At 31.7% G+C, this 26,261-nt stretch overlaps 1 protein-coding gene across 1 annotated transcript in view; it reads left to right on the top strand.

The window, feature by feature from the left end:
* The window catches only part of ADCYAP1 (adenylate cyclase activating polypeptide 1), a 661,277-nt gene extending 639,215 nt beyond the window's left edge, over nt 1–22,062 (top strand). Inside the window, exon 8 of the transcript XR_004953679.1 lies at nt 21,986–22,062. The gene's annotated coding sequence lies outside the window, so the exon portion shown is untranslated. The remainder of the gene's footprint in view (nt 1–21,985) is intronic.
* The last annotated feature ends 4,199 nt before the right edge of the window (nt 22,063–26,261 follow it).

The following is a 26,261-nucleotide window of genomic DNA, read 5'->3' as shown; positions in this document are numbered from 1 at the left end:
TTTAGTTTCACAGAAAAATAGAAAGATACAGAAATTTCCCCTGCCCCCACACATCCATAGACTGCCCCATTATTAACAGTCCCCACTGGAGTGGTACATTTGTTACAGTTGATGAATGTACATTGTCACATTGTAATCACCCAAACTGCATAGTTTGCATTAGGGTTCACTCTGGTGTATATTCTATGGGTTTGGATAATATATAACGACATTTATCTACAATTACAGTAACATACAAAGTATTTTCACTGACCTAAAAATCCTCTGTGCTTCACTTATTCACCCTTCCTCCTGTTCCCCTGGCAACCACTGATTATTTTACTATTTCATAGTTCTGCTTTTCCTAGAATGTCATATAATTGGAATTATACAGTACGTAGCCTTTTCACATTGTCTTTTTTTCACTTCATAATTTGCATTTGTTTCCTCTATGCCTTTTCATGACTTGATAACTCATTTTTTAGCACTGAATAATATTCCTTTGTATATATCACAGTTTATTTATCCATTCATCTTCTGAAAGAATCTTGGTTACATCCAAATTTGGACAATTATGAATAAAACGGCTGTAAACATCCATGTGCAGGTGTTTGTGTAGACATAAGTTTTCAAATTCTTTGCATCAATACCAAAGAGCACAACTGCTGAATCATATGGTAAAAGTTTGTTTAGTTTTCTAAGAAACCTAACTATCTTCTAAAGTGGCTGTTTTCATTTTGCATCCCTACCAGCAATGAGCAAGAGTTCCTGTTTCTCCACATCCTCATCAGCATATGGTGGTGTTACTGTTCCAGGTTTTGGCCATTCTAATAGGTTTGCAGTGGTATACTATTGTTCGAATTTGTATTTTCCTGGTAATATATAATATAGAATATTTTTTCATATGCATATTTGTCATCTGTATATCTTTTTTGATGAGATATCTGTTATGGTCATTGACTTATTTTTTTAATCAAGTCATTCTCCGATTGTTGAGTTTTAAGAATTCTTTATACATTTTAGGTCTTTTATCAGATGTCTTTTTTTTTTTTTAGTTTTTAGCTTTATTAAGATATCATTGACAAATGAAATTGTAAAATATTTAAAGTGTACATCATGATGATTTGATACACATTGTGAAAGGATTCCTCCCATCCAGTTTATTAACACATATTTAGGTTATATACTCTCTTAAGAAATTTTAATTATGCAATACAATGTCGTCAACTATAGTCACAATATTATACATTGAGTATCCGAACTTATTCATCTTATAGCTGAAAGTTTGTATCCCTTTACCAGTATCTCCCTATTTCTTCCACCCCTCAGCCTATGACAACCATTTTTATACTCTGTTTCTATGAGTCTGACTTTTTTATTTAGATCCATGTAACTTATAGCCATTCATCTTCCAGATACAAGCCACTCAAAACACACTCAATGCTCTGAATTCATTGCTCTTTTTGTTTGTTTGTTTTGTTTTGTTTCTTTCTTTGTTTCTGGGATCCATAATCTCTTTCGTTTCTCTAGTTTATCCAGCATTAAATTTGCTTGTTTATCATTATGAAATTAACCAGCAGCTTTCTGAAGTGATTTACAAATAATTTTAATGAGCTTGGATGTCAAATGCTTTCCAAAATTAACAGATAAATTTACTGTTCTGTAATCAATGCAGTAGTATTCTGGATTTAATGTATTATCACTAGTTTTTGGAATCATTATATTTTAGAATGCATGTCTTGTATGCTATACCTTATATTTGCTTTAACTTGCATTCTTTTCAATCCTGGAAAAATTAAGTTATCTCCAATGTGTGTTTATTATGTGCATTTCCTTTTGAGTCATTTTACTGTTCACATTCTTTGCATATGCAATTATTACCACTGTGATGTTGTTCTTAAGATGGGGAATAAATATTTCACATTTTTTAGATTCTTTATTTCTTACTTTGGTAGTCATAGGAAATAAATGAAAACATTTTGAAATGTTATGAACTCAAATGTAAGATTAAGGAAACTAGACCTGTCTATCAGGAAGCAGGGAGTGAGGAATGTTATACTTTAATCATTGAATCATTGAAATCACATATGCTTCTACATTCACGAGGTGCAAACATCATTTATAGTTTATTCAGTTTGGAACCTACTTTCTGAGGTGATGGTGTTTTTGTTTAGAAAAGAAGCTAAGACACTAGGAGTTTCTTCTTTTTTGTAGTCTCACTTTACTTGGTGTAATGTTGGCACTGGAGCATGTTAAGAATAACAGATGTCGTCAGGAACAGAATATTCTCTGCAACCAAGTTTCAATCTGCTATTTGCATATGTTGCTGAGCACATAGATAGCAGTTTCATTTCAACAGAAGACAGACAATTTATTTCACTTGCAAGTGTATTCCCTTTTCAGCTCCTAGAAAAAGGATGAGTTAATTTTCTTATTGTTATTCAAGGAAATTTAAAGAGAACAATTTCCACAAGAAATCCATAGCTTTAAATGGTTCCCTCTAGAATATGATGTTAAAGTAGGTTTTTAAAACATATACAACATTGAATACACAAAAGTGTCTTCTTTGGTTGTATGATGAGATTAGGTACATGAGGTGCTAAGCTTATTGAACACCTCCTTCAGAATCATGGAAGGAGAATTGTGTCATAACACAGCCTGTCATTACATTGTTTTATGTTGACATCAAGTCAAATATTATAAATAAATGCCTCATGGCTTTAAAAAAATGTGCTTCATGGCACTGCCTTTATTGGGAAACTCATAGTACAAGATTTTTACTTCTGCAAAGAAGCCTAGAACTGTGGATAGTAGAAGGGAGGAATACAAAAATAAAGAAATATAACATATTTTGGTGGAATATAAATTATATTATATTCTTAGTATTCTATCTTTTAGTAATTAAATTCTAATCCCCTAAGAAGTAAAAGAGAAACCATATGAGTGCACGTGTGATGATTCATCACAGCTGTTGCTATTTCTTTTTTGTTCTTATGTTTTTATTGTGGTAAAATATATAACATAAAATTTGCCATTTTAATCATTTTAAGTGTACAATTCAGTGGTATTAATTTATATTTACAATGCTGTGCAACCATCTCCACTATTTGTTTCCAAATTTTGTTATCATTCCAAAGAGAAACTGTAACCATTAAGTAATAGTTCTCGATTCCCTTTACTCCCCAGCACCTGGTAAACTCTAATCTACTTCTGTCTCGATGAAATTTCATATTAATAGAACCATACAATTTTTCTCCTTTTATATCGGGCTTATTTTACTTAGCATAATATTTTCTTCCATGTAGTAGCATATATCAGTACTTAATTCCTATTTAAGGCTGAATATCATATCATTATATATATTTCTTTATTTATTCATCTGTCGATGGACATCTGGGTTGTTTCCCAACTATTTGACTTTAACTGCTTATTATTGCAAATAATGCTACAATGAACACTGGCTTACAAATATTTGCTTAACTCTGATTTTTTTTTTTGTTGGAATTGTAAATTGGTGCTGCCATTATGGAAAACAGTATGGAGTTTCCTTTAAAAGTTAAAAATACTACTACCATGTGACTCAATGATTCTGCTTCTTGGTATTCATCTGAAGAAAATGAAGACACTCATTTGAAAGAATACGTGCATCCTTATGTTTATTGCAGCATCATTTATAGTTAATATAAATGAAGTGCATCAGTAGAATAATAAAGAAGAAATTGTATATAGATAGATATATGTACAATGAATTATTACTCAGGCATAAAAATGAATGAAATCCTCTCCTGTGAGATAACGTGGATAAATCTAGAGGTATTATGCTCAGTGAAATAAGGCAGACAGAAAAAGACAAATATTGTATGATTTCACTTACATGTGTAATACAAAAAACAAAACAAATAAAAAAAAAACAGACTCAAAAATACAGAGAACAGACTGATGGCTGCCAAAGGGGAGGGGTTGGAGGACAGACAATAAAAAAGGTGAATGGGATTAAGAGGTACAGACTTCCAGTTATAAAATAAATAAGTCATAGATATGTAATATATAGCATAGGGAATATAGTCAATAAGACCATAACTTTGTACGGTTACATATGGTTACTAGACTTGTCATGGTGATCACTTTGTAAGGAATATAAATGTCAAATCACCATGTGTACACCTGAAACTAATATAATGGTGTACATCAAATATACTTAAATAAATATGCTTCACACACAAAAATAAGATATTCTTTCTTTTTTGATGAATAATTTATAGAAACCCTCTTAATGATCAATAAAAAAGAATTGTTAACATTTTTTCTAACATAGTAGGTATACAATAGTCTGACAAATGAAGAAGGTTTAATTGCAAGATGGCCCATCTACTAAATTCTATTGCTCATATTTATGCCCCAAGTTTCAAGTAGGACAGGAATATGTCAGGCGTATAGGTCCTTAATATATATTTTTTGTCATTTATTTCTATCGATATTCTATTTCTATTCAGTTTATGAGGAGCACTGGGAATTTTATATTATCTTAAAATTGGCATTTTATTTCTAAATCATTAACTTTTTATTGTCAATCAGAATTTAACAGGTGGCTTGTAAGTCAGCTTATTGAGATATTGTGATTTTTTCTTTCTCTTGCAACTATTTATCATTGCTTTTATTTCCATGTTATCCAAACATACTTCTTATATGTTTTTTGAGTTACTTATGAAAATATAGAACTGGACAAGTCTTAGAAACTGAAATTGGTAATAGAATAGAAACTCTCCTCCAGTCTAAAACTAGACTCTGAATTTAGGCTTCAATTTAGATAGTTGTTTATTCTTTAGACTTTTGGAGATTTATAACTGATAAGGGCCTGATAAATCACCAATATCTTAATCCAAACCAGCCCAACAATTTTTAGCAAGTGATTAAAGTGATTACACCTTCCTCATTTTCTTCCTCCTGAGCATTCTCACTGGATCCCTGAGTGTCAAAGAGCATCTGGTAGAAGACTGAAGACTTATTTCCTGTGATGTCTTTTGACCTCATTTGGCATTTGCAGAAAAGATTTATCAGCTACAAATTGAAAGAAATAGGAATTGATTGTGAATGTAAATATCAGGATTCTATTCTGAAAGAAAATGAAAACAGCCCTAACTTCAAGTGAAAAATTTTTCCAAATGTTATAAAACACAAAGGAAAAAATCCAGATTGTTTTCTTATTATATTGTTTATTCCAAATCACTGATAAATTTAAAATACTTTTTAAAAACTCTTCTTTCCTACTTAACTGATAGTAGTGAAGCTGATGGTAGTCATGAAATCTAATAGCTTCTTAATTTATCCTCCATTTTTTATTATCCCATTATAAAATGTTTTTGAGACTTTAGATATGGCACTAGAGTCTTGTTTTGAAAAAACAATACAGAATCATGGTTAAATGAGATAGACTGGCTACATGAAAATATCTTTTCTTCTTCCAAAAAGTGATTAAAATAGCATAAAAAATAAAAAATAAATAAAAACAAAGGCAACGAAAGATGAAAAACAAAAGCACAGGAAGAGTTTAAATATTTTTCAGAAGACATAGAATGGTTGGAGTTGTCATAAAGAAGATCAGAGATCCCAGGGAGTAATACTTATTTGTCAAGGTTTTCCAGTGAAAGTCGAGTTCTCAGACTTCCTAAGAAATAGGTGAAAAAAAAATGCTGGGAAAAAAGTGTACTTGCTTGAAAATTATATATAAAAAGCAGAAACGTACAGTTCTGCACCTGCATTCTAGGGAGCCAGGCAATTATGACTCTCCCATTTCTAGAAAAGGATAGAATTGAATTCTTTGTAGAGACTGAATCAGTAGTCTCTTGACTTTGAGAAATCAGATTTAGTGGAGTACAGATGTGAGGGGCTAGATTGTAAACCAGAGACTTTAGGAGCGAGGTTACCTCAAATCAGGTTACATGGTAACTTGGTAGCACATTGTTAAATGTCCAGAAATAAGCAACCGTAAGCCTTTTCTCAAAAGGAAAGTATGTATCTATTGGGAATGGCAGATATTTGTTCCAAAATCCCATATCTTCACTGTGGTTCACAGGTAGAGGTCTGCCAAAGTCCTCAAACATCATCTCTACGGGCCACTAACACTGCAAGCACCACTGAATCTGCTATTATGTGGTACAAGTGGCAGAGCCTTCTCTTGTTCTGGGTCCCACTCAAAACTAGCAACTTTTTGGGCCCTTCTATAATAAGCCAGAGTGGGACACTCAAAGCAGAATAAGTTGCCTCCAAAATTATCCTTTTCTTTCATCACTCTTTCCAATGCAGTTTAGAGCAACCTGCCAATTCCATTATACATTTTTAGAAAAAAATGTTGTACGGTATCAAATACATGGTCAACCAGACTCGAAGTATTATCCACAACAAAGCCCTAATTGCCAGGGTTAAAATCTTTATTCTTGAGGGAAGGAATTTCCTCCCACTTCCAGCATCCTTAAGCCTTCTTGTATTATGTAAGGACTGGAGAAGCTATACCACTGGACAAACACTTGTATAGTCACAGCCTAGAGACATAAATCACTGAAAAAGCTGAGATTTAATCATAAGATAATAGAAAGTTTTCTCTACTCCATATTTTACCAGCACACCCACAGGGACCTGATATAATAATAGTGAGTTACAGCTGAGAGAGTATTAGACACAGAATCTCTCTGAAGTCAGTGCTTAGGGATAACCAGAGTCAAGAGGGAAGCACAGCAACAATGATACTAGAGGAATGTGAAGCCTCTGGCACCTTCAGTTGGAGCAGATATTAAACACAACCCAATTCCTAATCATATTAACATAGATCTTTATACTTGAGGCCTATTTATTTCAATCCCTGTTACCTGATCCTAAGATACATAATATCCAGCTTTCAACAAAAATTGCAAGACATGCCAAAAGTTAGGAAAAAAATAACTTGAAGAGACAAATAAGCATCATAACCAAACTCAGATATGACACAGATTTTGGAATTATCAAATGACATACTTAAAATAACTAGAATTAATGTGTTAAGGGCTCTAATGGAAAAGTAGAATATTATGCAAGAAAAAATAATATAAGCAGAAAGAGAGAGAGAAACTAAGAAAGAATCAAAAGGAAATGTTGGAAAAAAAACAGCCATTGAAATAAAGAATGTCTGCAAAGAATTCACCAGTAAACGAAACTAAACATGGCTAAGAAAAGAATCGGCGAGCTCAAAGGTAAGCCAATAGAAACTTCCCAAAATAAAATGCAAACAGGAAAAAATATCCAAAAAATGTTAAACAGCTGCAAGAGGTTTAACACATGCATAATTGGGACACAGAAAGAGAGCAAGAGACTATAGAACAGAAGAAATTTTTGAAGTATAATGATGGCTGAGAATGTTCCAAAATTAATGCAGATGCCAAATCACAAATCCAGAAAAGTGAGAGTTACAAGCAGAATAAAAGGAAGTGGAGTAGGGGTAGGAGAGGGGAGGAGGAAGAAAAGGGAGAAAAGAAGATGGAGAGAAAAAGGAGGAAAGAAGGAAGGAAGGAAGGAAGGAAGGAAGGAAGGAAGGAAGGAAGGAAGGAAGGAGGGAGGGAGGGAGGGAGGGAAGGAAAGAAGGAAGGAAAGGGAATACATCTACGCATATCATATTCGAACTGCAGAAAACCAAGGAAAAAGAAAACGTCTTGAAAGAAGCAAAACAAACAAACAAAGCCCTTAATTATAGAGAAACAAACATAAAAACACAGTAGGCTTCTCATCAGAAGCCATGCACGTGAGAAGAGCGTAGTAGCCATGCTCCTTCTAACTGGAGCACTTCTACCCTTTATCCATATTCATATTTACTCTCTCATCTCCTTCAGGTTTTTGCTCTAATATCACAGTATTTGTAAGTCCTTTCAATGACAATTCTACTTAAATATGTAACTCTTTATCCCCTATTGCCCCAAGCCCAAGCACTCTGTGTTCCCATTCCAAGTATTATTTTTTCATTTGAACTTATCTCCATTTATCATGTTAAATATTTTATACTTTTACTTTGTTTATTATGTCTCCACACAAGAGAAGCTCCATAAGGACAAGAATTTTTTTTTCCTGTTTTATTCACTGTTATAGCTTAGAAGACTATATGACCTGTAGTAAGTGTTTTAAAAAATTTATTAAATAATTGAATTAATTACCTGGAACAATTAGAAATGCAAAGGTAACCTATTCAATATTAATAATAATAATTATAGCATAAATTATTTATTTAATACCTACTATGTGTCAAGTCTAGAGACTAAAATCTTTTTCATGTATTTTGTCATTTAATTCTCAAAATAACCCAATGAAGTAGGTGTCATGCCAAATGAGTCTTCTCAGTGTAATGAGTCAGATAACATCCATGTCACATGACATGGCTGATGGACTAGTTCTTATGAGGGGAAGTTTAGTTCAAATAAACAAGGGTAAACAGGCAAAGATCATATGGTTCCTTAATCTTTCCATTACCTTCTGTCACAGTCAGGAGATCTTGTATAGGTGCTGATTTGAAGAATTCCTTCTTCCCTCATTGAGTATCTTCTTTCTAAGGACATGCAGATATAGTCTTATCAATGGGGAAATACATAGATTGTTTGATGCTCAAAAGTCTGTCTTTGGGATGCCAACACTTTATGGAGTTTTCTGGGAAAGACAGCTGCCCTCTAACTGGGGACTTTAAAACCACTAGCGACCTTGGAGCTTATAGACAGTCTTGGATCTCCCTGCCAAGGGAACAAGACTTGAGAAACTGAACTCCAGTGTCATTCTTCAAGATAGGAAAATAATTTTCATGCTTCACTCCTCTGTACATTAATTGAGACATGGTCTTGGGAACAGAGGTCGAAGTCAAATTGTGACACAGTTGCAATAGAGCCTTAAGAATATTGATGGCAAATTCTGAAGCTGAAACGACCCTTCAGAGATGTCTCAAATTGAGATTTGTACTCTCAAAGTGACCAGTCATTATTGAAGTTTGTCCCAGGAATAGGCATAGACTTGAGTAATAAATCTCCCTTGGTAGAGAGTAATTCTCATAAAGCGGCTGGTCTAAGAATAGTCAGTAATGTAACTTGCAGCTGGAGAAACAAATGCCTCAGTTATAAAGTTGGGGGATTTGTCTAATGTACCACCATATACTACAGTCTCTGTTGCTCTTCTTAATCAAAATGTGTCACTAGAATTTATGATCCTAACAACCTATGGTTGATCTCTAATCCCTTGATTCAATGATTACTTAAAATACCGAGCAACTAGAAAGGCAATTGCATGAAAAAAAAAAAAGAAAGAAATCGGCACTGTAAAGGGTTTGTGTTTCTTAAGTAATAAAGAATAAAATTATGTGGAAACATTTTTATAATACAAATATCCCAATAACTTAAAACACACAAAATCTTATTGAGAACTATAAATATTTGGAACTGAAAAGTAATACTAAGAACTCAAAAATGGTATGGAAATAGTAATTTATTCATTGCTTAAAGTACCGGGAGAATTATTATAATCTATCGTATTAAAGTAATTTGTCTTTAGAAAGTGATTAATAAAAAAATTGCTATTAAACAGTCTCTTCAGTTATACAAACCAAATTATTGCTGTGTGATAAATTTGTGTAGGCAGAATTTTAAGCAGAACGCTATAGGAATTGAACCATTGAGTTATGTATCAAAATGACTGAATCTTACAGTAAAAATCATGTGAAGCTGGTTTATTATTACTCTCACTTCTATTAATTCATGAAACACCAAATTATACTTGTAAGCTATTTGATTTAATAATATTAAGCAAGTGATTTAATACTCTCCTTTTTGCTTCAATTTCTTTATCTATACCATTAAGATAAGAATACCAATCTCTCATCCTATTGGACAATCAAAGTGAGAACATAAAGGTAAGATCTTTGAAAATTGAGTAGCAATAAAGAAATGTAAAGTGTTAGTAAAGGAAACTTAAGGTAGTTCATAATGTTGACAACTGGAAAACTCTGTAAGTGTTACATAAAGTTAGAAACTAATTTTTTGTAAAGTCTTTATTTTTAGAGCAGTTTTAGGTTCATAGAAAAATTAAAAAGAATATAAATATAGTTCCCACACATTTTCTATCCTCACACAGGCACAGCTTCCTACATTATCAGCATCCCTCAGAGTGGTGCATTTTTTATAATTACCAAAGAAACTACTTTTTTATTTAAAATAAATATTTGAGTCACATGTGAAACCAGGTGAATTATTTAATTTTTTAAAACTATATTTTCTTTCAGATGTAAAATGGGGTGAATACCTGTCTAACAGAATGATAAGAGATAATACCAGTTAGAAGCACTTCTTATTCTAAAAATATTACACAGTTCTTATCAAGATTGTAATCATCACTATTTCCATCACCATCTCCATCATCATGACCATTCTTGTAACCAACAACACAATTATGTCACATTATCACTGTGCTCCATAAAATGTATGAAGAACAAAGGGAGTGTCAAATTTTACTTTATGCAATGAAATTGTGAATTTATTTTTGTCCAGTCAGAAGCACGGATGACATGGCAAATTGTTGTTAATAAATAAATAACCACCACATAAATGTTTTGATTGACATAAATTAGGCATAAACAGAAATTTGTAAACATGGCAAGGTGAGCCTGACTTGAATTTTTTTTAATTTGGGCAAAAATCAGATAAATAGTAATTTTATTCTTATTTTTAAATAATTACCAATATCTTATTTAGCGTAATGAAAAATTTTGGAACAAGTCCACACAAATCTTAATAAATTCAGATTTACCAGGTTAACTCTAACTATTAACATAGCAAGTCAGTAGAACTTACTATTTGTAACCTCCTAAACCGTCTAAGAAGAACATCTAGTTTTGTTATCTATAAAAAAGAGAATACCTTTAATCTTCAGGATATTTCAGTGTTGACCTCAGTAAGATTTCTCAGGATTGTCAGAAATATTTCTCAACATTTTGTGTTGAGTTCTTTTTACAAACAGGCTTTTTGTTAATATCTGAAGTCTTCGTCTCAAATGAAGTTCACAAATACATTGGTGCCAATATATCTGAGAGCTGCTATGTCAAAAAGATGGTTAATTTCCCTTCTCTATATCTAGTAGTCAATCTCCAGGATGACACCTATTGATTTATGCCCTTGCAAGTATCACATTGCATCAGTGTTGTCTCTGTCTCTGGGTAACCAATATAATATAAGTGAAAATGTGTGATTTCTGAAGGTTAGTTACAAAATGCAATGCATTGTAGTTCCTGCTTTGGTCTCTTGAATCTCAGGCTGTGGGCAGCCTGCCAGGAGGGCTTGAGAAAACAGAAGCAGTCCTAAGGTGGGGCCAGGCTAAAGAAGAGCTGATATCCTTAGCCAACAGATATTTCCAATTTGCCAGCTATATGAGAGAGGCACTTTAAATGTGGATCCTCCAGACTCATTCAGATGATGTAGCCCCAGCTACTTACCATCCTCCATCCTTGGGAGTAAGTACAAACTAGAAAATAGTTTTCAAATAAATAAAATACAGAATAAAAAAGAAAAATTACTACAGACACAGCAGTGAATTAAAAAATAATAAAGAAGTATTACAAATAACCATAAGCTAATATTTGAAAGTGTACATAAACCTGATATATTTCTCAAATATATAAACTGGTATTTACACATATTTTTCTCAATAGAGACTGAAAATATTTGATAAATTTATTTGTATATGATTAAAATAACTCTATTATCAAATTAGAATTAGATACTAACTTCCTTACAACATTTAATTGTTCAACACAAATCTATAGCAAATAACATCTTCAATAAAGAAATTCTACAGTCCATGAAGTGATCCACCCAATTGCTCTGACATCCATCTGGCACTACACACACCATTACAACAATATTGACTGTATATCCTGTGCTATGTGCTAAATCCCCAAGACTGTTTTGTAACTACTAATTTGTACTTCCTCATCCCTTCACCTTTTTTACTCAGCTCCCCATGTATAAATGTCTAACTTTTTTAAATTTAAGAAATAAAGAATTGAATGATAAAAAAAGATATAGTAATTAAAATAAAATATATGAAACAAAACACACAAAAAGATTTATAGAAATTTCACTTAAGTTTTGGAAGAAGATGAAGATTTACCTTATCACCAATACTGAGACTTTTGCCCAATGTTATAAGAGAAATTTTAAGAAGAGATAGATAATAATAATAACAAAAAAGAAGAAATCATCATTATTATTACTATAATTATCTCTTCCAAAACTCTATAAAATAATAAAAATTATTAGAACTCACAAAAGAATTATCTAAATTTACAGGGTACAATATTAGTTTACAAAAATTAATATTATTTCTCTATACTCACAATAACCATCTAGATATAAATATACACCATTTCCAATAGCAGTAAAACTGTAACCCATCTAAAAATATATTTAGCAAAAATGCCTTCATGCTTCTGTGAGAAGAATTTAAAAGTTCTATTTATGGATAAAGAATATTTGAATAAATTGTAAGAAATTATCTGTTCTGAGATGAAAACAATTTAATAAATTAAATGTTGAATCTCTCTGTCCACCAAGCATAAATAAATCAGGAGGCTTCCCCAGAAATAAATTACAGTATTATTCAAGAGGCTTAAGATTTGAAAATTTGGAAATACTATCAGGTAATACCCAAGTGTTCTGAAGAAAAAAATTGAGAATTCTTACAGGAGAAAATACATTCTTGAAAAGGATCAGTCCTGCATTTTAGCCTCTGTATTGGTCCAAGATGGTGATCTTATAGATGTCAGGTGGTCTGGATAATGAATGCCAGACAAACTAAATATGTGAATATTCTTTCCTAAGTTTTTCAGAGAGTTAGCTGTAGGATACACACGCACACACGTACGCATGCACACACACACAAACGTGCGCGCGCGCGCGTGTGTGTATGTGTGTGTGTATCCAGGCATTGATGCACAACTGAAAAGTTCAAAAGCTTAAGTCCTCAGACTAAAGTAAAGTTAAATCTATTCCTTGTGTTTCAGCCATTCTGACTTAAGTAATTCCGTTACCTTGGTTATAGTGACTCCCTTTTGTTTCCTCACTCTTCCCTCATTCCCTAATTAATATAAAGTTAAATGTAACCCAAACAGAAATACATCTGGATTTTTTCAGCAATCTGTTAAACTTATGCTAACATTTTTATGGAAGAAGAAAGATTCTTTGGTGATTAACTAAACTCTGAAAAGGAAGAGCAGAGCATAGGGACCGACAATTCATGTTACAAAGCCACAGTAATCTAAAACTGTATGACAAATATTTTTGTGGAATCTATTAAAAGTATAGCATCTGATCAGAAGGAAAAGAAATAATTTTGAGTTAAAGTTGCTGGGAATATGGGTTTCCTGTATGAAGAAAATCCTAATTACACCACATAGAAAATTAAATTCGAGATAGCTTGCAGACCTAATCAATTGTATTATATAGAAGAATATTTTTCAACCTAGGACTCCTAAATAAAACCCCCAAAGTACAAACTAGGAGGCAAAAATTACTAAGGATAAAAAATTGTAAAAGTTAAGAATTTCTTTTCAATGAATGAAATGATGGGCCAATTTTTTAAATAACAGATTTAAAAAGATATTGACCTTATGTAAAACAAACATGGAATAATGTTTATAATACAGAAGAAAATCCTAGAAATCAGCAAATAAAGAGAACTCCTAATAGAAAAATAATCAAATTATATCAATAAGCAGTCACAAATGTCGAACCCCAAAAGGTTAGCAGTATGTGATTTAATATTTAAATTCATTAGTAATTAGAGAAATGCAAATTAAAACAATTATAAGATATTAGTTTGCACTCATCAGCTCAGAAAAAAAAGTAGAAAGTTTAATAATGCCAAATACTTACAGTCCAAACTGATACTAACCATATATATACTCTGCGATTCATGTTTCCACTCCTAATATACATCCTCGAGAAATTCTAACTCCATCAGAAGGGATAATTTTAAGAGTTATTTGTGATAGTGAGAAGTCAGAGGCAAACTTGTTAACTATCACTAATGATAGATTTTAGTGGGTGCATATTGTGAAATACTGGGCAAGTCTTAGAAGCAATGGACTAAATATGTCATGTATATTGATCTTCAAATATATTCCTGAATTAACAAGTAAGAAAAAGAATGATTTACACAGCATAATTATATTTACATCAATTAGATTCACATAAAAGTTCAAGGCAAATTTTGTAATAATGCATATAAATAATACATATTAAGTTTATGCATTTTTTATATATTAGAAGGTAACAGAAAGGACCTGGGGCATGGCAAAAAAAGAGAATGCAAACATTCATACATATTTTCACATATTCACACATGCATGCATATATACATACATACTCACATGCAAATATACATACATACATGCACAAAACAAAAAAAGAAGCTATATGAATTAATGGTGTTAGGCATGCTATGAAATGAGTTGATGAACAGAATACTACCTCTGAGTGTAAAAATTAACAAATAGATTATCCGAATCCAAAATAATTTAATACCAAAAAAGAAAAGAACAATCTAAAATGTTTTACATTCACTCTACACTCAGATAAAATTTACTCTTGATCATTTTTTGAATGATCAAAATAAAATATTGACATCTGACTTGAATCTAGATAACTTGCCAAACCATCTTGCAGTTTCTTGGCAGACAGATAGTCATAGTGATGCAGATTTCTTTCTATTTTAAGAGAAATATTTTCTGGAATTTAAAGCAGTAGAAGAATATTTACATCACAGGCAAATTTTCACAAGACATATTTCAATATTCTATAACTCATTAACTCATAAATAACTATTAATCTAATTTTATGCTACAGTTTATATATAACCATGGGGATGTATCATAATGTGTACGATTTTGTGTGTGTGTGAGGGTAAGTTTTATTCAATGTCATATTCAGTCATTTTATTTATTAATTCCTTTTATCATGTAAGGACATCATCTACTTAAATGTAAAGGCATATGTTTATGCATATTAGAATATACTATGGGATAAATAACATATTTCTTTTAGTGATTATATTACAAAGAGGTATCACATGATAGAGTATATGCAAGATTTACTTCTTATTAAAAAAAATTACACACAATACTCTCAGAGAATTCTGCTCCTTAGTCATCTTTTCACTAGCTGATTCTTCTAATTCAAAGGCACATCTTTAGTGAGTCCTTCTCTGATCACCAAATCCAAAATAAAACCTTCATCATCCCAATCTTAATTGATATTCTTGGTAGTATGTACTATTTTAGATTCCCCCTCCCTCCTTGTCTATCTCCCTGCCTCCTTCCCTCTCTTTCTCCCCCTCTTCTTGCTTATTATCTCCATATGGTAACCATTCAAGAAATATTTGTTGAATGAATGGTGCAACATTGATGGAGTAACTAAATTAATTAGATTTTCCACAATTTTTTAATTTGACTCCTTAAGTGCTATTGTCAACTAACATATATACTGTAAGTTTTTAAAATTAAAGTAATAGATGAACTTGATTAAAAATCAGCAGGTTTTATAATGAAAAGAAACAGTCCTCTGCTTTATTCCTCTCTTCCCTGAATCCTAGATTCCAATGGCAAAAATTGGGGAAATTTCTGTTTTTAATTTTTCCAATAGTCATTTTCATATCTTCCAGTATTATGCTTGTACTGGTATATATGGGTTAAACTTTTACATTATCTCTTGATTTTCTCCTGAGGTAGATAAAGCTCTAGATCACTTATACTTTGCTCTCTGAACCCCACCTTTAACAAGTAGAATTCCATCACAATGATCACTTCCATCACTAGTAAGCTCTGCAATTTTAAAAACAATTCTTAAACCTTAAATTTTTTTTCCCATCAACTATGGACATCTTTGATTTGCTAATCTTCCTTCCTAGCCTCCCAACCCATTTTCTATTCAACATGGTTTTGATACTGCATTTTCGATTTGACCATAGGTTAATTCTAAGAAAAAAATTGCATTTACATTTGTATGATGATATAATATTTACAACAGAACCATGCTACATACTAACATTACATCCTTTTCTACAGTTCTCATGTCACACAATGGCAAATTGGAAAACAGTCATATATTTTTTAACCCTCCAACTAATGTCTTCGATGCTACCTCATATTTTCAATCATTTTGCACATGCTAGCAGTTCCTTTTCTTTACCGAATACTTTTTTTTTAAGAGGTGTCCACTTTCCAGCACTGGCCTAAAATGGATGCTGCTAGTTTTACTGCACATCTATATTTCTGGAGCAGGAACTAACTACTCTCCTGGTTCATCTAGTGTTTCCTTGGATCCCATGACCTTCTTTCTTGATTTATTTTTTCTTTCCTAAGAGTTTATTCTCAATTAAATGACTAAAGAAATGTTAATGAGAGTTTATTTTGGATTAGTTTAGTTTAGTTTTAGATTTTTATACTATCAGAAATGCCATTTTTCTCTCTCACATTTAATGTTAGTTTGTCTGGATATAAACCTCTAGCTGATTTTTTTTTTCCTCCTTAGAACTTAGAGAGCTTATTACATTGCCCTCTGTTATGCTGATGTAGATAATGACAGGTCAGACACCAGTCTGATTATTCATCCTTTGTTAAGACTCCTGGTTATTTCTTTCTAAAAGCTTTTTGGAGCTTTTTTTTTTTTTTTTTTTTTTTTTTTCCCTCTGGAGGAATCTGTCTGCTCTATCTCAATCATAGCCCTCCCCTATTCATATTATCTCTAATCTTTCTTTACTAGAGAAGTTAATTTTTCTACCTCACTGCTGGGTTATTTTGCAAATCCACTTTAATTTTCATTGATCTTGGTTTTAATTTTTCCTTCTCTATAGCATCGTGTTATTACGAATGCAATAGGTTCTTGAATCTAGGATATTTTTTGGTGCTTTCTTTTTAATTGCTCTTACGTTTCCTGAATTAAATCTTTTTTATTGTTTAGTGCCCATTTTCTTTCCTACTAGTTTATGTTTGTCTTTTTCATTTACATTTTTTTTTTTTTTGCACTCTGAAATATCTGGAGATCATGGGCTGAATTTTTATATTTAAGAAATCTGCTTTTCTCAGTTCTAAGTAGCGGAATGGGGCTTGCTTCATGGTGAATGATTAAAAAACTAGCCATGCTTCACATCTGAAGTCTTTGCTCTGGAACACCAATAATCATGTTAACTGCCACAGTTATGGTTTGAGATTACTTTAGGAATTACTGCTTGAAACATGTGGTCATTCTTATTTGGTAGGAATTTTACCGAAGTAATCACTTTTAAAAATTCTCTTCTGATTTTTACTTTCCTTCTATTAAACTCACAATAGAAAATCATTACATAACTTATATATTAACATTGAATATCAGAGTTAAGTACATTGTTCTGAGCATACTTAAAATGCTGCTCTTGTTGGAAGAGTGCAACAAAACAAAACATCAAAGCAAAGATGTAATTTTACATTGGTAAAGTGGTAAATTGGAATATGTGTTATAGAAAAACATGTATAACAAATACAGTACTACCAAATTGTCTTTCAAAATATAATCGTTTTAAATTTACAGTGGTGGGTGAAAATGCTTATTTTTCAACTCCATTCAATATTGTAGGTATCAAACTTTTAATCTGCATTATCTCAATCATATTTTATATGCTTCCAAGTCATTTTGATTCGTTTAACAAATGGTTGCTTCCTTTTTCATTATTGTCTCATTCTTAGAATTTCTTGTTGATTTGTATGAACTTTTTGGATGTTTGAAAAATTGTGATTTTGTTACAAATATTTTTTTCTGTTTTATAATTTATCTTCTGTCTATATATAACACTATTTTTTAACCACAAAGAAGTTTTTATTGCTTTTATACAAATTAATCTATCAAACTAATTCTTAGACATTCAGTATTCTGAGATTGACCTTTGCAAAAATATCTCTTTCTCAGGTCTGGTGTGATATCTATAATTCTCAATATGCCTCCTTGTCTTTGTCAAGGTTTTGTCATAGTTTAAATGTGGAGGTATTAGCAATTTACTTATTTCATTAAATTGTTTTTCTTTTTTAATTTTTGGTCTGTTCTTTTTCTTTCATTTTTTTTTTGGTGTAATGAGAAAGAGAAACATTTTAAAAATATGAGCATAGTAGGAAACAGTAGCAAAGTTTCATAGTTTGCTTATTCATTTTCTCCTCTTCTAACAAAAAAAAAGAAGAAAAATTTATTCAGCGTTTTGCTTATATTTACACTAAACATTTATTTTTTAATCTAAGAGAAAATTAGATTATCACATTGTATCTTTCTCTCTAGGAAAAAGGTGCATCTTTGCATTCATTCAAGACTTCATCTAGGTTTCTCAATGGAATTTTAAAATATGCATCTTCAGGTCCCAGGCTTTTGTATGCCTTTAACAACACTTATATGTCTTGGATTTGTATTCCCAGCCCTATTTATTTCTCTGAATTCCAGACTCATATATACCCAACTGTCTACATCATTTCTGCATGAGTAACAAATAGGCACCACAAACTTCTCAAACATGGCAATCCATTCCTCCGGAAGCTGCTACTCCTCTAACATTCCCTATTCCTTGAATTCAGTTGTTTTAGCCATAAATCTGACTCATGGTTAATTCTTCTTTTTCTCTCATACCCAATATAAGTTTAATCACAAAATCATGTAGGCTTTATCTTTAACATATATCCAGAATCCTAAACAGTATCTCACTGTTTCCACTTTAGACTGAACTCCTTTGCTTTTTCACCTGGACTATTGAAAGAGACTGCACTGGTCTCCCAGCTACATTCTTGACACTATGGTTTGTGAGCCACAGAAAGGTTAGAATAAGCTTTTAAAAGCCAAAGCTAAGTATGTTGCTCTTCTTCTTGACTTTCTAAAGATTCTCATTTCACTTAGAACAAAATTAAAAATAAGACTATTCCCTACTCGGGGTCTTTGCGCTTGCTATTTGCTCCATCAGGAACATTCTTTTCTGCAATACTTTCATAGTCTGCTCCCTCATCCTTCAGATCTCTACTCAAATATCCTCTCTGTTGATACAATGTCAAGTCTCACTCCATCCATTACTATCTTGACTTTTCACATTGCTTTTCTTCATAACATTTATCGCTCTTGATATAATTAATAGTCATTTGTTGTATATGGCTTACCTTCTCTGATGAAATTGTAAGTTCCATGATAGTAGGGAATTTTTTTTGTCATTTACCACTATATCCCCAGAACTTATAACAATATACATGGATCCTCAATAAATATTTGTTGAATAAACATATCCTAATATACCTTATTAAATTTAATCTTATAAATCTATTCTTTGATTTCTTTTGAAGTTTTGTTTTTGTTATACTATAGAAATACTTTCTTCCTTTTCTTTATAATTTGTGATCACCTTGTATTTAAATTGTACATAAGAAGGCTGTATTTTTATTATCTGGGTAGCTAGTCAAATAATTGTATTATTTTTTTATAACATTTTAGTTAAATCTCTTAGATATATAAATAAACAGTCATATCATTGCCTCTTGCTTCTCAGTTTCACTGTTTCTTATTTTTTTCCTAACACAAATTTCTTCTCCTTAATTATTGTTTTGAGTAACTTGATTTCACTGCTCATACAGTTAAATCAAAATAACAATCGATTTTAATGCATAATAGTTTGACTATCAGTAAATGTAATAAAATAAGCAAGTTGTACATGTAAAATGTATTGACTGCATGTTAAATATTGGTAAATTATGTAGCAGCAAGGTCCATGAAAACTTTATATTAAAAACCTTAAACATGAGTCCTGCTCGTATTATGACTACTTGAGTGATACTAGTAAATTAAACAAATCTAGACAAAGAATCTGGATTCACCAATGATTTTTTTTTCTTGAAGACCTGATCATGACATGCTCTTTATAAGTCCATGTTCTTTATTCTGAGAGTAGATTTATGAACTCAGTCATTATCTTACTACAGACATCAGTTTAGTCTTCCCATAGCTTGAGAAAACTTCTTCATTCTGTAAACATGATGTGGAAAAAAGTTTTGTATGTTATTTCCAACAATTAATTTTATAATTATATAACAGTAGAAGAGGAATAGAAAGACCATCCTTGTATCTCTCATTGCAGAAGAAGAAATTGAAGCTCAGAAAGCAATACTGAGTTATTCAACTATTAGGAAACAGAGGAGGGGTTAGAACTCTGTTAATCTACCTCTTGAACATAAGAGTTGCTGCATTTCACTTAGGAGCATAATTTTTTTGTTAGAAATCTGTGGAGCATTTTTGTTTGTAGATCTTATGAAAAACTTATATTGAACATGCCCCAAACTGAAGTAAACATATTCCCTGGAAAAAAGTTTTTTTTCATTTAATTTGTAAGTCCACCAACGACATCATTATCTCCTTGATTATCTATACCATACACCTGGAAATGATCTCAAACCTCTCTCTTTCCCTATACCCCATATTTAATCAGTGCATATATTGAATTAATACTTTTTAACTTTATCTTAATTGATTTCCTTTTATCCATGCCCCTTTAAGATTATATACTATCAGGCAAGAATCTTAATTCTTTAGTGTGTTATTAAACACTCTCTCTCATATGGCTCCTACCTAACTCTAGTCACCCTTTCTCAGCCTAGCCATGTGTTACCTCAGTTCCTGCATGCCAGGTACTTGTGGGCATGCACCTGCTATTATTACGCTGCTTAACTGCTTGGAGTGCTGTCCCATCCTTTCCAATCCCTCTATCCTGTTATTATTAGGCAAAACAAACAAACAAACAAACAAAAAAAACAATTAACATACTATGCAAGTATTAAATACCAGACTAACATTTCTTAGAAGAACAGAATTTTATATTGCTCTTTTTGTATATTCCTGGGACAATATCTGACACATGGGTATATTTAATGATTTAATTAATTGATTAACCCCTTTGGCATACTGAATACCAAAAGGCCAGGAGAGAATATACTTGCACATTTCCCAATTTCCACTGTGGCTAAACAAAGATAATAAGAAGCTATAATTAGAAGAAAATCTTTGTATGTTTTTTTTTTTTTTTAAAGATAGCAAGAGAGCAAGAGCAAGAGAGAGTATGAGAGAGGGGGAGCTGGGAGAGGAAAGTAATTATATGGGTGTTTTGGGATTTTTTAGATGAAATTATGTTGTGGTCCAAATTGATTGCATAAGTAAACTCTTTTTCTATTTCATTGGGTATCCAAGCATTTAATATTTAAAATCAGGAAATATGAAGTGGTAAAATTATGCAAATAACAACATAAATAAATGTAATTTGAAACAAAAAAGACAGAGTAGTTGCTGTGACTGTGATGAACAAAGAGAGGATAAGTAAGAAAACAATGGGATATTTATGCTCCTAGGAAGTTTGATAATTTGTGAGAATTATTAGGTAACCCACTCTCTTTAAATTAGCTCACATGATAAATCTTATGTGGTCACTGTGTTCTGGTGTGCAGAAAGACTGAGAGGGAAAATAAAGAATAATCTTATCCATTATTTATAGTGAATAATGAATTATTCTGTTTATTACTCATAAATCATTAGAATGAAAAGAGAGAGCTGGATAAAAATAGTTAAAATTTTCAACTTTTCTACTTTTAAAAAAATGTTATTTAATGTTCAATTTTTAACTAAAAAATTTCTGCACAGTTATTTAATGTTCACTTTTTTACAAATTCCTTTTTGTTAAATTTGATAATTTCATTCTCTTCTGACTTCAAAAACATACCAAAATAACCTCTTCAGCACCACATTCACAGTTTGAAAGAAGAAAAAAAGATTCTAAAGTTTAGGTGGGATGAATGCTGAAAAGGTTCTAATAAGAATATCTGTTTTTAGATAGCTGTTTGCCTGATATGACATTTTTTTCCTTCTTATTCTGTGTTGTCTTCGGTTGCTACATAAAACTTTTTTCCTTCTTCCTCTCCCAGGTTCTCAGCACGATGAGACCAGTGCTGATTAGCTCCTTGAAAGAAACGCAGCCATGAGATGTGGTGCAGAAAGGTCACTCTTGAGTTTCTTTGAAATATTTTGTTAAATCAGTAACGGCAAAGGTCATGTGAGCTCTGAGTGGGGTTTTTGCATTTATTTTTCTGCCAGCCTCAAGATAGTTCATGTTTGTAGAATTCTATATTTGAAATGATCTGATTTCAATTTTAAGAATCATGTGTACTCAATACATAGACACAAATGATATGAGATCATGGAATAGTGAATAGCAATGTTGTTTAGTACATGATGGTAAAGTTCAGTAAGGCAATAGTAGTTAGGTCCTCTAACATTGTAAAATAAATATTCTGTAAAATTATGTGATACTAAAGAATTGGGCAACGTGAACTTATAATAAAAAAGAACACACAGTTTATTGATGCAGACATTAAAAAAATCTCCGTAGCCACTTAGACTCATTATTTTATTTATAAAACAATTCATTCGCTGATATTAAGTAACTGTATTTATGCCACTTTCTCATAGCCTACAAAAGCAGCAGCTTTTTAACATAAGCAGTAAACCTCCTAACGCTTAAGAGGTCATTCCCTGACCACATTTATTGTTTACAATATAATGCTACATAAAGTCTCTTTTGCCTTAGGATGTTTAAGCCATCTTCTTTTTCCTTATATTATTTAAAAGCTTACCATTTTAATCCTTTCTTCTATTTATAAAAGATACCTATGCATCCCATTTAATAATTAACTTCTAGAACAGAGAAATTAGTTTCCCAAATTAAAAAACAAACACAGAGGACTGATTGTAATCACTGTCAGTTGTCTCAGTCATAAAAGAGAGATGATCATTTTGCTCCTTGAGAACAATGATCAGACTTGACCATGTGTCAGCCTTTTTTGTCCACTCCTCCTAAATTATTAAGTTGTCTCCATTATATAGACTTTTGAAACAAAAGAATCTATACTTACTGCTGCTGAAAAGTAGAGAGGGAGTGTCAGAATATTAATGAAAGTCATTATGAGTAGAACAGCTCTAATTTAGACTGATTTCCATCTCTTGAATCTGAAATGTTAATTCACTGCCTTATAATTAATAACCTAAGGTCCACTCAATGAATAAGGAGAATTTTTCCCTTATCTCTAGTCATCATTCCCTAAAATAACAAGTAAACTGATATGTAAACATATATTAAGTTGAATTTTTTAAAGACGTAAAATGTATCAAATACATAAACCTTCCTTGTCTTGTACCTTGCCTCTCTTTAAAAAAAATGCTTTAGGAAGTTAAGAAGCCATAAACCTCCCTGGTCATCCATTTAGAAAATTGATACTCAACTGTAAAAGTTGTGCTCTGTTTTTCAAATATGTTTAAATGCTGAAAGACAAAAGAAAAAATATTTCATCTTAAAAGTTCATTGAAACAATAATCTTAAATATCTAGGATTTGACATATGAATTACGTGATTATTATAGAATTATTAATTATTTGAAATGGATTTTAAATAGATTTCATAGTTCATTTTAGAAAAATGAATGAGTGACTTTGGCCACAGAACCCTCTACTAATTGACAGAAAGAGAGAGAGATTTTCTGCAGGTAAGTACACTGCTTGCACTTTTATTCTTTTTTGCTATTTTCTGAGTTAGAATAAATAAGATAAATTAACCTTTAGAGTGGGAAAAACTTCTCAAAGATATACATATTCTTATGTAATATAAAACTTGCCAATCATGTTATTAAGTGCCAGTCGTTGTCCAGATGAGTGTTAATGATAAACTGACACACGAGGCAGAGTCATGGACTTTGTGGAAATTACAACAAGTAGTTGGAAAAGGAAGAGTGTCCCATCTCTAGTTGACTGAGAATTCCAAGCCTCACTACTTTTAGTTAAATGACAGCAGGAAGAAAAAAGCTGCCAACAGTCAATTGGGATTTCTGGGGTTGGGACACTTGACAAATATGTCAAAAAGAAAATATGTAGAGAAGTTCTGTTGAAAACAAGGAAAAATAGAATTAAATTCAGCAGAGATTAATGGTTCACATTAGTCTTAGGAATAAACATTATTTATACTAATAAGCTCTTGAAAATTTACGTATTGAAAAAAGGTAACTTACTGTGAGAACTTGTGTTATTCTCAGTAATCTGTGTATTGTAGAGGTCTAGCTTTTTGATAATGAAATCAAAGTTAGATTCATATTAGCAGATTGTACTAAATAGCCATACATTCTTCATTCAAATTAGCATATCTCAGAGTCTTCTAAGGTAAAGAAGTTTCACCTGAAATTTCTTCTTTGTCTCTGTTTTTTTTTGTCTTTTCTTGAGTGCATCTTGTATTTTGTAACCTAAATCTACTATGGCTAAATGTAATCAATATGCAAATGCTTAAATCTTTGAAAAATATTTTCAATTATTGACTCAAGCCCTCACTTACCTTATTAACCAAAATGTGTCTAATATTCTCCTTTGATGGTCACATGGTCCTGATTTTTTTTTTTAAAGAAGCCTGGACATCAAGGCTTACCTCTATGCCCATCTAAGAATACAAGTCAGTACCCAGCTGCTATTGCTACTCAGTGGTTCACTTACCCTCTAACAAGTGATTCTGTCCCTTCCTAAATCTATTATTCTTTGATCCAAATCTTGGCACAAATGACTATGCAAAACCATATTCCCTGAGTGCTAATTTTGGCCACAGGGCTTCATGCTTGGACTCTAGTGTTTATATGCTGACAACTTTCAGGGTGTCCCCACTATCTTCTTAACCAACCAGGGCTGGTTTCTGATGATTCCCTTTCAAGACAACCACCACTAGGGGTCAGGAACATTTTCATTTTAAATCTTCATGTATTGGTGATCTGATAACTTCTCTTTACTTTAAAGATGAAGCTTCCAAATAATTATCTGAAAGAAAGCAAATTCATTGCTTCTGGAAAATATTGTGTTCATAATTCAGGGGGATTCCAAGATTGTTTGTAGCACTTTTTTTCTGCCAAAATAAAAAAGAAATTATTGTGTCAGAGCATCCTATATCATGAAGAAATAATTATAACTGCATTGATTTGAGATCTAAAAATTCATTCAGTTTTACTGAGAAATAACCCAAGCTACATATATTTACTATGATTAATTAAATAGAGTCTGTAGTCATTAAAGTGGCATTAAATATTAATTTATGTTAAAATAAAATGACATCATAAGATACATATATAATATTCTAAAATTAGATACCTATTACTTGATTTAAGGTGCTAATTGTACATTTATCATTTCATATTTTATATATGAACCTAGTATATATTCACTTTCAATTTCACATATTGAAGAAATCTGGATCTTCATGTGTTGTGATGTATTTTTTAAAATATGTTTAGAGTGTTTACCATGTGTCAGGTATTTAAGAAATGGTAAAATAATTCTTGCTTGTTTAAGTGTTTAGCTGTTAGAGATACAACAAGAAACTAAGACAAAAATCTATGCCTTAAGGGAGCTACATTATAGTCATTTGTCCTTTTTTGAATGGTATCCTTTTAAAGCATATTCTGTGGTCTTCTGTGACCTTGGGTAACTCATAAGTCTCCATCCATAAGTAGTGAGATTGTACTTACCGTGTAAGTAAGACTATATTCTAAAGTGTAAGTCATACATAGCTTTCCATGAGTACAATTTAAGATTTGATATCTTACTTAAATTTTAGAACATCGATTACAGAGGAATATCACTACTGTTCAAAAACACTCATCTACAACTATTTCATTAGTCATTCTGATGTGGCTCCACATCTTATGGGAGAAGACAGCTTTATTTTCTGAAGAAAACTGAAGGAACTGAAATATAGAAATACCACTAAGTGACTGAAGGTGTCAAATACACAGTAAATACCATTTGCCACTATTTTGAAACATGTTATTAAGGGATGATAAAATCTCTTATGAATGTTAACATCTTACACAGCAAGTAGCTTTTATCAGTTTCTTAAAAAAGTTTGCTATAAAATATATTGGTGAATGAATGAGGTGAAGGAGAGCATGGATTTCAAAAGTGCATATTCTAGTGCAAGCAGCTCATAACCACTTCCTCAGTTGAGAAATAGCAAAATAATTCTTGTTTAAAGGAAGCTCAACTAGTTCCATAGTATTCCTTCCTTATGTTGTTTGTTAGCGATTATCTTCAGCCTTCTGACTAGATAAATGTGAAATACAGAATTTAGTCTGACAAGTTCTCAAACATATTTTGGTAGAGCTGTGATTCTTATAACAG

This window comes from Rousettus aegyptiacus, unplaced genomic scaffold (assembly GCF_014176215.1).
Source record: "Rousettus aegyptiacus isolate mRouAeg1 unplaced genomic scaffold, mRouAeg1.p scaffold_m13_p_12, whole genome shotgun sequence".
In the NCBI taxonomy this organism is placed as follows: Eukaryota; Metazoa; Chordata; class Mammalia; order Chiroptera; family Pteropodidae; genus Rousettus; species Rousettus aegyptiacus.
This window is presented reverse-complemented; position numbering and strand designations above follow the sequence as displayed.